The sequence below is a fragment of the Pyrus communis genome, chromosome 6 (genome assembly GCF_041283825.1).
Source record: "Pyrus communis isolate YQ-2024b chromosome 6, ASM4128382v1, whole genome shotgun sequence".
Classification (NCBI taxonomy): domain Eukaryota; kingdom Viridiplantae; phylum Streptophyta; class Magnoliopsida; order Rosales; family Rosaceae; genus Pyrus; species Pyrus communis.
Genome location: NC_142570.1, coordinates 5906999 through 5919103, shown reverse-complemented (window position 1 = coordinate 5919103; position 12105 = coordinate 5906999). Strand labels below are relative to the sequence as shown.

Below are 12105 nucleotides of genomic sequence, written 5' to 3'. Positions count from 1 at the left end.
TATTTTTGCTAGCCAACATCATATCATTGTGAGGTGGGCTTGGTAATAGTGAGCCTCCCATACCCTACTAAGAGTTTCCTCCAAAACTCTCGAATTCCGATGAGGGATATGGAATTTGCCAAAAATAGTGGGTGGTGCTATTTTGATTTAAAGACCCGGATCAAATAGCTTAAAATCAATCAATTTATATTCGTTATGTATTTGTTTACCAATATATTTGCAAACGCTATCCAAAACTTGACAAAGAAAAGCCGAATGCTTTAATTTCCGAACTTAGTTCTACAAACCCATAGATTGTCTTTAATGGCTTGTAGATGTAACTAAGTAGTCTCATCCTCACAATCTTCCTATTGATAATGTATCATTGGAAGAATATGTTAGATAAGTCTAACATGAGAAGGACAACACTTTTAATGTCATAATTCTTCAAATACAAATTGTTGTATGAAGAAATGAGAGTTGCCTTGAACAACTCTTGAAAGTTTGTAATTATGTTTAGAACATAATGGTTGGTTGACAAAAATAGTCCATCAACATGGACTTATGATGATTTTGAATCATTGATGTTGAAGTGTTAAACCACTTAACGAGACGGAAATTAGGCAAGGACTTCACCTTTGTGTCCCTATCCTAATGGTTCACTAAGTTTATTGTAAACTATAAAGTGAACAATAACCACACACTCTCCAAATTGTTTGATGTGTATAACACAATTGAAATAAGTTTCAAGAGAGATAGTGGGAGTTTAGGGACCATGACTATTGTAGTCAAAGGAGAAGTCAAATGAAGAAGGCAAAATAACTCCAAGGGAACAAACTTTCTTTATGAAAGGATGGACATTGGAAGGGGTATTTGCAAGAAATGCCTTGCAAGTGTCAAGAACACACCTTTCGAAGGTGTTGTAATATGTTCTTGAAATAGTTCAAAACAGTTGGTTCTTCTACTTGAATACATGATTCTATATTAGCAACTATGTTTTACAATTGTTGTAAAAGTGTGCTAATAAAAAGTAGAAGATTAATGAGAGAAGAGAAAGTACTTCACATTCGGAAAGTGAATAAAATATAGATCTCTGCGAAAGCGGATTGTACTTACTTCCTCATATGAACTACCAAAGAAATTGGAAAACACTAAAGATTGTCTTTACATTCCAATTTTAAGGAACTTAAATCCGTCACTATAGTAGAGATGGATAAATGTTTTGTTTGACAAAACATTGTTCTTTATTAATCAATAATTAGATTATTGTAATTTAATTGGTTGTCTCTATAGTAGAGATGATGTGGTAGTTTAACTGTTTAGAATACGATGATGCTTAAAACCCAAAAGGTTGCAAGGTAGTGACTAATCCCAACTGAGTTGTGATACCTCTAAAACATAAGTTACGAGTTGGTCATAGATGGATGCTTTGGAACGTTAGATCCGGATCCAATACCTTCTTGTTAAAATTGTATAGAGGCGAAATGTTCGAATCTTTATTCTTTTGGAAAGAAGAAAGAATCACAAAGTTGTTGAGGTTAATTCACTTAGATGTTAGTGGCACTTGTCCACAACATAATACTACTCATGCTGTATGACATTCACCGAAGATCACTCTCGGTTGGACTATAGTTTATTTTGAATAAACACAAGTCCGAATACTTTGCAAAAGGTTTCAAAGAATTCAAGAAATGTAAGTAGATGAGTAAGACGTCTAAAGTATTTACCTCCTTAGATTTGATCCAAGGAAAGATAACACTTTAGATGAGTTTCCTTGAAAGATATCAAGGAAAATAGCATCATAAGATAATGAATTTCTCCATTAGGAGAAGAACGAACTTGAATAAAATTTAGTTCGTTGGATGTTATCTATTACCCATATATAGGATATATATACTTCTAAAACAATATGATTGTCAATTAGAAGATCTTCCAAAATTTTCATAACTCCATAAGATGTAGTTGGAAAGAAAGACAAATCTTAAACATGTTAAGATTTGGGGTTGTGTGCTAATAAGCAATATTTGTTTGATATGATCAACAAATATAACAACCAGTTCCTACACCACAAGCTCCAAGGTAGTCGAGAAGGATTTATAAATCGTCTCAATTGAATGGTTTGAACTTTATGACTATGTCATAGAGTTACACCTCTTAATTCGAAAGAAATAAGAATGAAAATCCTTATGACTACACTTAGTGGGAGCTATAAGCATCTTATGAGAAAAAGGATCAAATCGTTTGATTTCTCATAAAGATGTAAATGAATCTTTTGTTTACTAGGTTTACAAAAGATTAGTGGGAGTTAATCATATTCCTAAATTTGAATATATATACATGATATATATTAATTTTGAAAATGAAAGGAATTCTTCATCGTTAAAGTTATGACTTTAAACATTCTATAATGATAGAATGTATATGGGAGATATAGTCTATGGGATGGAAATCTATAATGATATATTTCAAGATATAATTGGATTATATCAATCCCTAAAATAGACAAGAGATGCTAGGAAGTTTCTCATATGATGATAAACTTTAATTAGAATGACAATTCTAGTGAGACTAGGAAGTTGTTCTTCTCAAAGGGAATGTACCCTTTGACTCCCAAAGAAATAATGCGTAAATAGAATCCTTTATGCATACGCAGAAAGGTGATTTATGTATTTCATATTGTATGAAAACATTGATATAAGTTGTACCTAGAACGGTACAAGATGATATCAGTGCAAGCCCAGGATCAGAACCATGGCAACTGTCAAGTGAATCATTAGGTATTTAAGAAATACTAAGGATGGATTCCTCAAGAATGAGGAAGAATTAGAGTAACGTAATGGAAGCGTAAATGTATTAGATTATGAATCTAATCCATCATAGAATATCTCTTCATTATGAATGAAGTGATAATGAGATATCTCTTTATTATGACTAAAGAGATATATGGGTGGAAACGTTAAAAGTAATGACTTTAATGTGTTCCATCATGTATGCAAAATATATTGCCATATAGAAGCTTACAACATTGTTGTTTGGATGGGAAAGTTCATTTATGAACTCTCCATTCGGTTCCAACCAGAAAGTGTATGACACTAATGGGGCGATAGCTCAAGCCAGGGAATCAAGGTCTCATCAAGGTCCGAACTCAAATGAAAGACTGAACCACATGATTGAGAATCATGTATAATGGTGACGTCGTTATTCTCAAGGTTGCTTCTATGGATAACATATAGATATCCATTGTTTAGGCCTACTACTCATCCATTTATGAAATGAATTACAGAAGAGGTATCATCACTGATGACTAAGCTGATTGGCTCTAGTGCAAGTGGGAGATTGTTGGAAATGTGCCCTAAAACCAATCATATGATGATACTTTACGGACATTTCAAACTAATGTAGTTTAATGTAAAGGGCAAAGATTATTGTTTGAGCCGTCTCATATAAATGTTATATGCTTAAACGATAAGTCCAAGGAATATGTGATTGGAAGAATGCGATCTAAAGAAGTTAGATTCATGAGACCATTCTTTCGTTGACACATCCTAAACGTTCCTGATCATAGGATTGTCAATTGGGCATTGACAGTCCGTTAAGATCAGTACGTGCTATGTCTTTTCTCAGGGAGAGTGACTAGTCTCGAGTCATTGGTGTGTGTGACATCAAGACAAGTACGTAGGTGCTCAATAGAGAATGAGTTCACTGAACACGATCAAACGAAGAGTTCTCATATTCATGTCACATGAGAACTCATGGTTGGGATAATGCAAATTAGTCTTTTGACCTGAGGCATCACAGTTGTCTTGTGGTTAGGTCATTAATCTTTGATTATGTCAAAGTCACTCCATCAGGAGGGTGTCCACGACATCGTTGGGGTTAAGCCACTTAGCCATGGAGGCAAGTGAATGCGCAACAAGGGATCTCTAACCTTCAAACTGTTTGAGGGAGAATACTCTATGATATGATTTAGAATCTCTGGCCAGAGTATGAATGAGATGTTGGAATGTGTTCCAAATCACATTCAAGGTAATCATATAAAGCACAAGACTCACATTGGATAGTAGACATGAATAAACTATCAAACCAAACAATGTGGTCAAGAGTATTGTATTAGAGAAAGACCGTATTGCATTTGTAATCCTAAAACTGAATAGGTTCTCCACCTCTTCTGATTAGCTTGGGTAACCATGACATGCTGCTAGGCGTCAACCATGGTTTGTGGAAGCCCTAAAAGTGTATTATCACTAACGGGAGAATTGAAAGTAAGTTTCAATTCACAATCGATTTGAAAGAGTTTGAATCGCCCACTGCCTCGCTAAAAGGAACCTAATGGATCGTACACCGTGTAAGGTAAAGATTGAAGATTCAACGGAGATGAGTAAGAATAATTAAATGGTTTAATTATTTATGGCAAGGATTAATTAATATGTTAATTAATCAAACGAATAAGTTCGTTAAAGACCTTGGGATAGTTTTGGACCTTAAGGCCCAATGGGCTTCGAACGTCAAGTCCATTGACTTAAGTTGTATGACAACTTAATGAATAATGATTCACAAAGGCCCAAATAGCCCAATAAATCCCCTTAAATTCGGCCATTTAGAGGAGGGTAGTGAACTTGGCTTAATTGCAAGTTTGCCACTCCATTGTGAGGTGGTATAAAGACATCTTTATAGCCATTTCATCCTTAGGGTTTTTCTAAGGAGTAAAGATGAAAACAAACTCTCCTTTCTCTCTAAAATGGCCGGCCACCTTGAGGAAAAACATCTAGCAATCTTACTTCCTCAAGGTCACTCATTTCTTCTCCAATCTTACCTTGGTGTGGAGACTTAGAGGTTCTCAATTTTGGGAACTTGGAGAAACCTTTTCATTCATCCAAATCCATGGATCTAAGATGCAAGGAATGAAGGCCCTCTCTTTGGGTGATTAGCCTTTGCTTATGCAAAGAGGAATCTACAAAGGTATTGATTTCTCAACTCACTTTATTTTGAGTTGAGTCTTGGTTCACCTATCTACTAGGCTTTGAAGTTCATGGGTTAAGTTTTGTTTTTGAGTGCATATAAACATGATTCCGCCTTTTAATTGTTAATTGCATGTTGTTGATGTTGCTCAAATGAACTTGTTTTTCACAAATTTTCCTTCACTAAGGACATGGGATTTGTCTAATTTCCATCCACTCTGAAGGGAAAAATAAATAGCAGTACATAACAATATAAGCGCACACATTTCGACCTTTAATGAAATGCATATAGGTGTAGATGCTTTTATGGTTTGATTGTTTGTTTTATGTTTAACGGTATATATATGGTTCAAATGCTTGATTTCGTTATGCGTGGAGTTGGTGTGAGTGATATGCCACATAATTTGGCATGTGATGTGATTCATGTATACTTACTGAATTTTTTTTCTTCTAATTGTGCAGATGTCAAACCTTATTAGCAGTCGTAAGGCGGTGATGACTACACCCCATTCGCCTCACCTAGCTCATCCATCAGCTGCCACTGCTCCTGCACAAATGGACCACTTGTCAGTTGGTCCTGGTGTCTCCCAGGCACCGGCATCATTAGCCTCATCAGTGGTGCTACATGTTAGTGCCAAGCGTGGTCACCGTCGCCCCCGCATGCCCAACACATCATTGATATCCACTACTGATGTGTCGAGGTCACATCAAGGTAAAGATTTTCTTGAACTCCAGCTGCTTTGGACCAAAACGTGGGCGTAAAGTAGAACCTGCCATTCCAATTTTTCTACTAATCTTTGTTCAAATCTAATGTTTGTTCATAGTGAAAATATTTATTTGTTTGTGCTTGGGCCCAAAATGTTATTTTGGGCCGAACCCAAAATGTTATTTTGGGCCGAGCCCAAAAATGTTCTTGGCCCAATGGTGTTTATTTAAAGTCTTGTCAGGGGCCGACCCTGTTAAGGTTGGCTGAATCCTGCTACAAGGAGGATTATTTCAGATAAAGGTGAAGTAGTCGAATCCTGGTATAATAAAAAGTCTCAAAGCTAAAGTATTTGGGATTAGGAGATAAACTTGGTTTGTTTGAAGGTTTGATTTAGAATCCTATAGAGATTAGGATTGATCTAAGTTTAATCAGATTGGGTTGAGGAATCTTAATCCGAGTATCTCTCTAGTTCAGCCAGAAGCAGGCTCGTTGCTATAAATAGAAGACACCATGCCACATTTATGCTCTCTCCAATTCAACACACAAACTACCCTACGCAAACTCTTGCTCTACGCGAAACCTCTCAACAACCTTGAGATTTTTATTTTCTTTTTCCGCTAACACATCTTCAGTTTGGATAAACGGCACTGTGAAAGCAACCGGTGACATCTTCAGTTTGGATAAACAACACTGTTGCAGTAGAATCAGCCAACCGCAGAGCACCTTCAGTTGGGATAAATAGCATTGCGTCGAGGCCAACTGGTTATCTATCCAAGTCTTAGTCAAGAAGGATTTTCGAATCCTTATTGGCAGAGGTCATCTCATTAGCCTTCTCGACGAAGTGAGGTGTTACAGATTATTGGGCTTGATGCATTGAACGCTGAGTTGTTTTATGATTGGATATTCATAAGTTTTAGAGTTCGGCATTCTGACGGCCGAACCACATTTACCATTAAGACATATATCTCTTTTGAGTACTTGTGTCTGTATAGTTTGGTGCCAGTTTGGCGTGCTTATACTCCTAGAATATAATCATCTTGACCGAACCCGGCGCCGACGATCCATGAACTTCGCAAGACTAGCAGCCTCGTCTTCAGGCTCTGGAACCCAAAGGTCGAGATGTGTTCTTTCCTCAGCCGCAGTCACAAGATCAAGAAGTCAGCAGCATGCTCAACGCAACATCAACACATTTTACTCCCCGACCGACGAGTTGGCACGCCCCGCACACAACCGAATGACGTAATTAGTGTATTGATTACTTGGCATGCGTGCCACGTAGGCTTAATAGTTTTTAGGGTCAACAGTTTGTCATATGCAAACAAATAAATATTTTGTTCAAATCTAGAGTTTATTTTTAATACAAATAACACTGCTTTGGGTTTTGTTCAATTTTTCTACTGAATTATGACTTTTACTAGTTTAAATTTGTTCAAAATTTTGACCTCCAGCTGCTCTAAGTTCGATCTTTAGTTATTTAGGTAAGTAGAAAGAAAATGTGTAAAGCAGACGTATCATTGTGCTTTTCAAATGCATCTGCTTCCTTGAACTGGAAGTAATTGTTGTTTACTTATGCAAATCGTGGAGTTTGATTGTATTTACATTTTGTAATAGTGCATACAATGTTGGCAAAAGTACAAACCTTATAAGGAATACCAAATATGAAATTTGATAACAATTTGGTTAACTTAGTTTTGTTATTTTTGGTTCAATTTGTTAAGTTATGTAATTTAAGAATTAAACAGTTATTATATATATATATATATATATATATATATTGTTTATGTTTCTCATCGTTCTGAATCTTTTATTAAACAATTGTGATCATTCTATTAGATACATATATTGTTTATGTTATTTTCAGGTTTTTGGGAAATGTTTTAATTATGGGGAGGTAATGCCAAAATTTTACAAGGATTTGTTATTAGTTTTGGGTTAACGTTAATTTTATATTTCTTTGTAGCCAAGAAAAACACCCGGGGACCTTGTCGCCAATTGAAGACGGCGAAGATCACCCAAGTGACCAACGGCCGTATTAGTATAGGATATGATGAGCGGCATCAGGCTACACCAACAGCAGAGCAGCACAGCGCATTGGCCCATGACATTGGTCACGTCGTTCGGACCTATTGCCCTATGAAATGGAAGTCTTGGAAGGTGTTGTCAGACGAGGTGAGGATGCAGGTGCGCTCACAGTTGTCGGTAAGTATCCTACCTTTTAATTGTTTTTCCTTCAAATTTTATATATTTATATTACTTAATGTATGTAATTAATTTGTTACATTGTAGATGAACTACAATTTAGAGGACATCAATGACGAGTCGTTGGTGTATGTCAACAAGTTATTCGCTGAACGATATAAGCAGTGGAAGAGTGACCTGCACCAATATTTTCAGACATTTGATGATCCGCAAGTCACTGTTGAGGAGGGTTGCCCGAAGGAGTTTGAGGGTTGGGAGGATAATTGAGCGTGGCTCTGCGGTCATTTTTAGGAGGCTGGCAAGAGCAATATTATACGTTTAATGTTTATATTAAGTTTAAAATTATTATACGTTTCTCACTAATGTTTATTGATTTTTTTTATATTTCATTTCAATATGAACTAATACTCTTATTTTTTGTATAACAGAAGAAGGCGAAAGCCAGTAAGAGCAATAGAGACAAGAAGACTATTCTCCACCATTCCGGTTTGAGGCCCTTCTCATATAGGATGGAGGTGCGACGGCAGGTACTAATAAAGTTTTTTATATTCAATTTTTAATATGTCATGAATATTTTTTTTTTTTTTCGTAGTCATTTTTCTTCTCTTGTTCTATTCAAGGGAGTTCAAAATTCCTGGAGATCAATGTCTTAAGCGACGTTTATGTTTGACCCGGGGATGAGTTGGCCGAGTCCCTTCATGTAAGTATTCTTTAATTTTAATTATTATCTTACGCATTCAAGTTTCATGGTTATTATATGAATGCTTTAATTAATATTTTATGTTATATTACACAGGGGATGATGATGGAGAAGAGGCAGTTGGTTCTTCAAGAGTCCGCCTCCCAGCTTCCTCCCGATACTCCGCTCGAGTCTGTGGATCCCCCCCAGAGGATGCAGGGTTTCAGATCCTTAAGGAGACCTTGGATTAGACTCTCGGGCAGAGGCTAGGGACATATTGTAGGGGGATGGGGAATGCCCGGCGGCGAGAACCTAAAGCCCATTCATCATCGCAGTCAAACAGTCAGGTGACAACTTTGACAGCAGAGGTGGCCAACCTTAGGACTGAACTCTCCTTGTATAGGCTTGTATAGGTCCTCAATCAGTTTGGCATTCATTTCCCAGATTTACGTCCCCCGTCGACCTCCGAGCCCATCCAACTCGAGCATGGCCACACCTCTGCCCCTTCAACTTCTGCCCCTGTCGACAACCTTGAGACCTTCCAGCCGCCTTTGCAAGACGACCACGTAGTTATGCCGCATTATTTTCTTAGTTTTTTACTTCCTCACTTTTTAAACATTTTTCTTGTACATAATTAGTACAAACATTTATATTACTTTTTAAATATATTGTTTTTCTCTTCATTACATTTTTTTAATTGCAATTTAATTTTATTACCAAAAAAAAAAAAGCAATTTATTTTTATTACAAAATTATAAAAAAAAAGTAAAATTAAATTTGAAAAATATTTTTTTTATTTTTGCGCTACGAAATCCTTCGTCTCGCAAAACTCAAGTGACAAACTGGGTTTCATCACGCAAAGTTTAGAGAGACGAACAACAGTCGTCCCATGTATGTATCCTGGTATTTTGTGTGATGAAAACATTTGTTCCTAAACATTTTGTGTGATGAAGGGTAAACCGTCGCGCCATGTTTTTGCGACCAATGATGATTTTCATTGCGCAAAGTAGATTATGCGCGATGAAGTTTCTGTCGCGCTGAAGTTTGTGCGACGGAAATGCACTTTGCGCGACCAACTTTTGTTCATCATGCAAATAGTAAAACGTAGTAGTGCTAATGGTTTGTTTATATAATGTCTCTAGCCCTAGACTTTCTAAGAGTACAAAAATGAGAAACAAATTGAGAAAATAACAATATACCGAAAATATTACAATATCTTAAATTTGCAAAACTTGGATTTTACTTTCAAATTTGCGCCTTTCAAGTTGATCTTCGATCCACTTTACCATCTCATCTACATCAAAAGAGTTTACACTAGAATCAATCATCTACACAAAACCTTATGGTAAATAAAATATGAACTTTACATGCATCAAACAACTCATAATCTTTATGAAGACGACGTACCCCATCACATCTCTTATTGACAACTCTGAACAGATTGTATCTGGTCAGCAATAACTCAGTTCAGGTTTTGCTTCCTTGGTTCTCCTTCTATATGCATTACTTTCCATTTTTCAACAATGTCATTGGATGGTTAGACGAACATGGGGTATGACTTGTGTCACAATTCACAAATGGCTGGCCATAATTCCATGTCTTTTTGGTTGAGGGGTACAAATATAATGCCTAGGTACATATATATAGATAGAGACCCCAGTCGGATATCCACAGATAGACCTACATACTGCATGGCTGGCCCTAATTTCCTTGTACGTTTGGACATGCATGAATATGATTAGGCAGAGAGAGGACCTACTGCGTCTTTTAACACAAAACCATGTTACCATTGTCCGTTGAAACGGGATCGCCTTTTGCCATGTGAGTTTGTCTAATATTATTATAAGCACTACTTCTTTAAAATATCACGATCAAATTATACAACACCTTGCTAGCTAGCTAGTAGCTTAGTTTTTTTGTGTTTTCAATAAATAGTTTCTCCAATGTATATATAAGTTGTTCTTTCATTTGAATGCCACGTTCGAATGACATGTCATAATCAATGGCGGTTTTTTGGGAAGTGAAACGTGCAATTGTACGGGTCCTAAATTTAAAGGGGCTCCAAAAAAAATTTACCATCTAATATTTATACGTTCTGCTAAAATCACCCACATGTATTATATATTTCCTTACCCATTTTTTCATGAAATTTTAATAACATATTTTTCCTTTTATAAAATAACTTCTAAGCCCTAACAAAAAAACCATAAGAACAAAATGAAAAAGAAAATAGAAAAAAAATGGAAGAGCCCAAAACCTTTAATCTTCCTTCCCCGTTTCTCTCTCTTTCACCCGCTACTCCCTCTTCCTTTCTTTCCAAATTATTTTATCCCTATGACTAATAGCTACTGGAAAGATTTGCACCGGATATGGTGAGGGGCTTCAATTTTTTACAATAATCTCCAAAAGTTTGAAATCTCATAGTTCTTGACATCGATGGTCTTTATATTTGTATCTAGCAAGGGGAGAGAGAAAGAGAGAAGAAGAGAAGGGGAGAAAAAAAATTTGGGCGGGGGCGAGGAGAGGAATTGCATTGGGGAGTTTGGTTGCTTTTGGCTAATGAGTTGCAATGCTATGACGCTATGTGACTGTTGAATTTATGCCTTTTTCTTCATTCAGTTTTTATTTTAAATTTTAAAAATAAGAATATTTTTGGAATACCAGTGGGCGGGAAAAGAAGAGATTATGTTTTTTGCACTTTTTGTGGTGGGTGGTGATATAATATGGGTGGAGAAGTAAGACAAATGTATAAAAATTTGAAGTGCACAATGAGATATTTGGAGTGTCAATAACACTTTTTTTTATATTTATTATATAATAATGCTATATATTCAAGTGGAACTTTATAGTTAGAGCTTTTGAAGCTTTTTTTTCCTTGTTTGGTCGTTTAAGATTAAACTGTTTTTTATTATTTAGTGAAGATTATGTTTGTAGCTCTTTTTACTTATTGTTTAAAGACATTTTGTAAACTTATAATCAGTGTGTCTGTTTGGATCTGATTTTACATCATCAGCCTGAGCAATCGTGGCCGTTGGATAAGTAGAGTTTTAGACCATTGGATGATAAAGTGGTTGAGATGATTTTCAATTATTATTTAGGGATAATATTGTGGTTTTAATCATAATATTATCTCTTAATATATATTAGATTATCTAAGCCTAATACTAGCTATATCCAGCTAGTTGTTTAAAGATAAGTGATGAGGCAAATCATATTCCCAACTTGGAGGTACAGTTCAAACGGGTTTGGGATGTTTGTACGACTCATGCGGCAATACAAATTACGAATGAATTAATTTCATTTAAAATCAATGCTTGCATTGGATAAAGGTGAAATGATGCAGTAGGTGGATGATGGTGATCAGGATCACATCGTGACATTTGATTTGCAAATGGTTTGCATGGATGAGACGGCATGAAAAAAATGAGCTTTTTATGGTCTCCACGTGGAAGTTTAATGAAGATTATCTGGAATGGTAATTCCAAATGCATGCACTTGGACGTGAATATGGGTCTAAACATCTAAACATTGCACGGTTATCTAAAATGCTATGGAATAGTTCCATGTGCTTGTAAATTGATCTA

General features: G+C 36.0%; 1 long non-coding RNA gene across 1 annotated transcript; it reads left to right on the top strand.

Moving 5' to 3' along the window:
- Positions 1-10749: 10749 nt before the first annotated feature.
- LOC148696170 (uncharacterized) lies at positions 10750-11497 on the top strand. The gene is made up of 2 exons (XR_015963263.1): positions 10750-10893; positions 10981-11497. It is a non-coding gene; the product is annotated as an uncharacterized LOC148696170 (long non-coding RNA).
- The last annotated feature ends 608 nt before the right edge of the window (positions 11498-12105 follow it).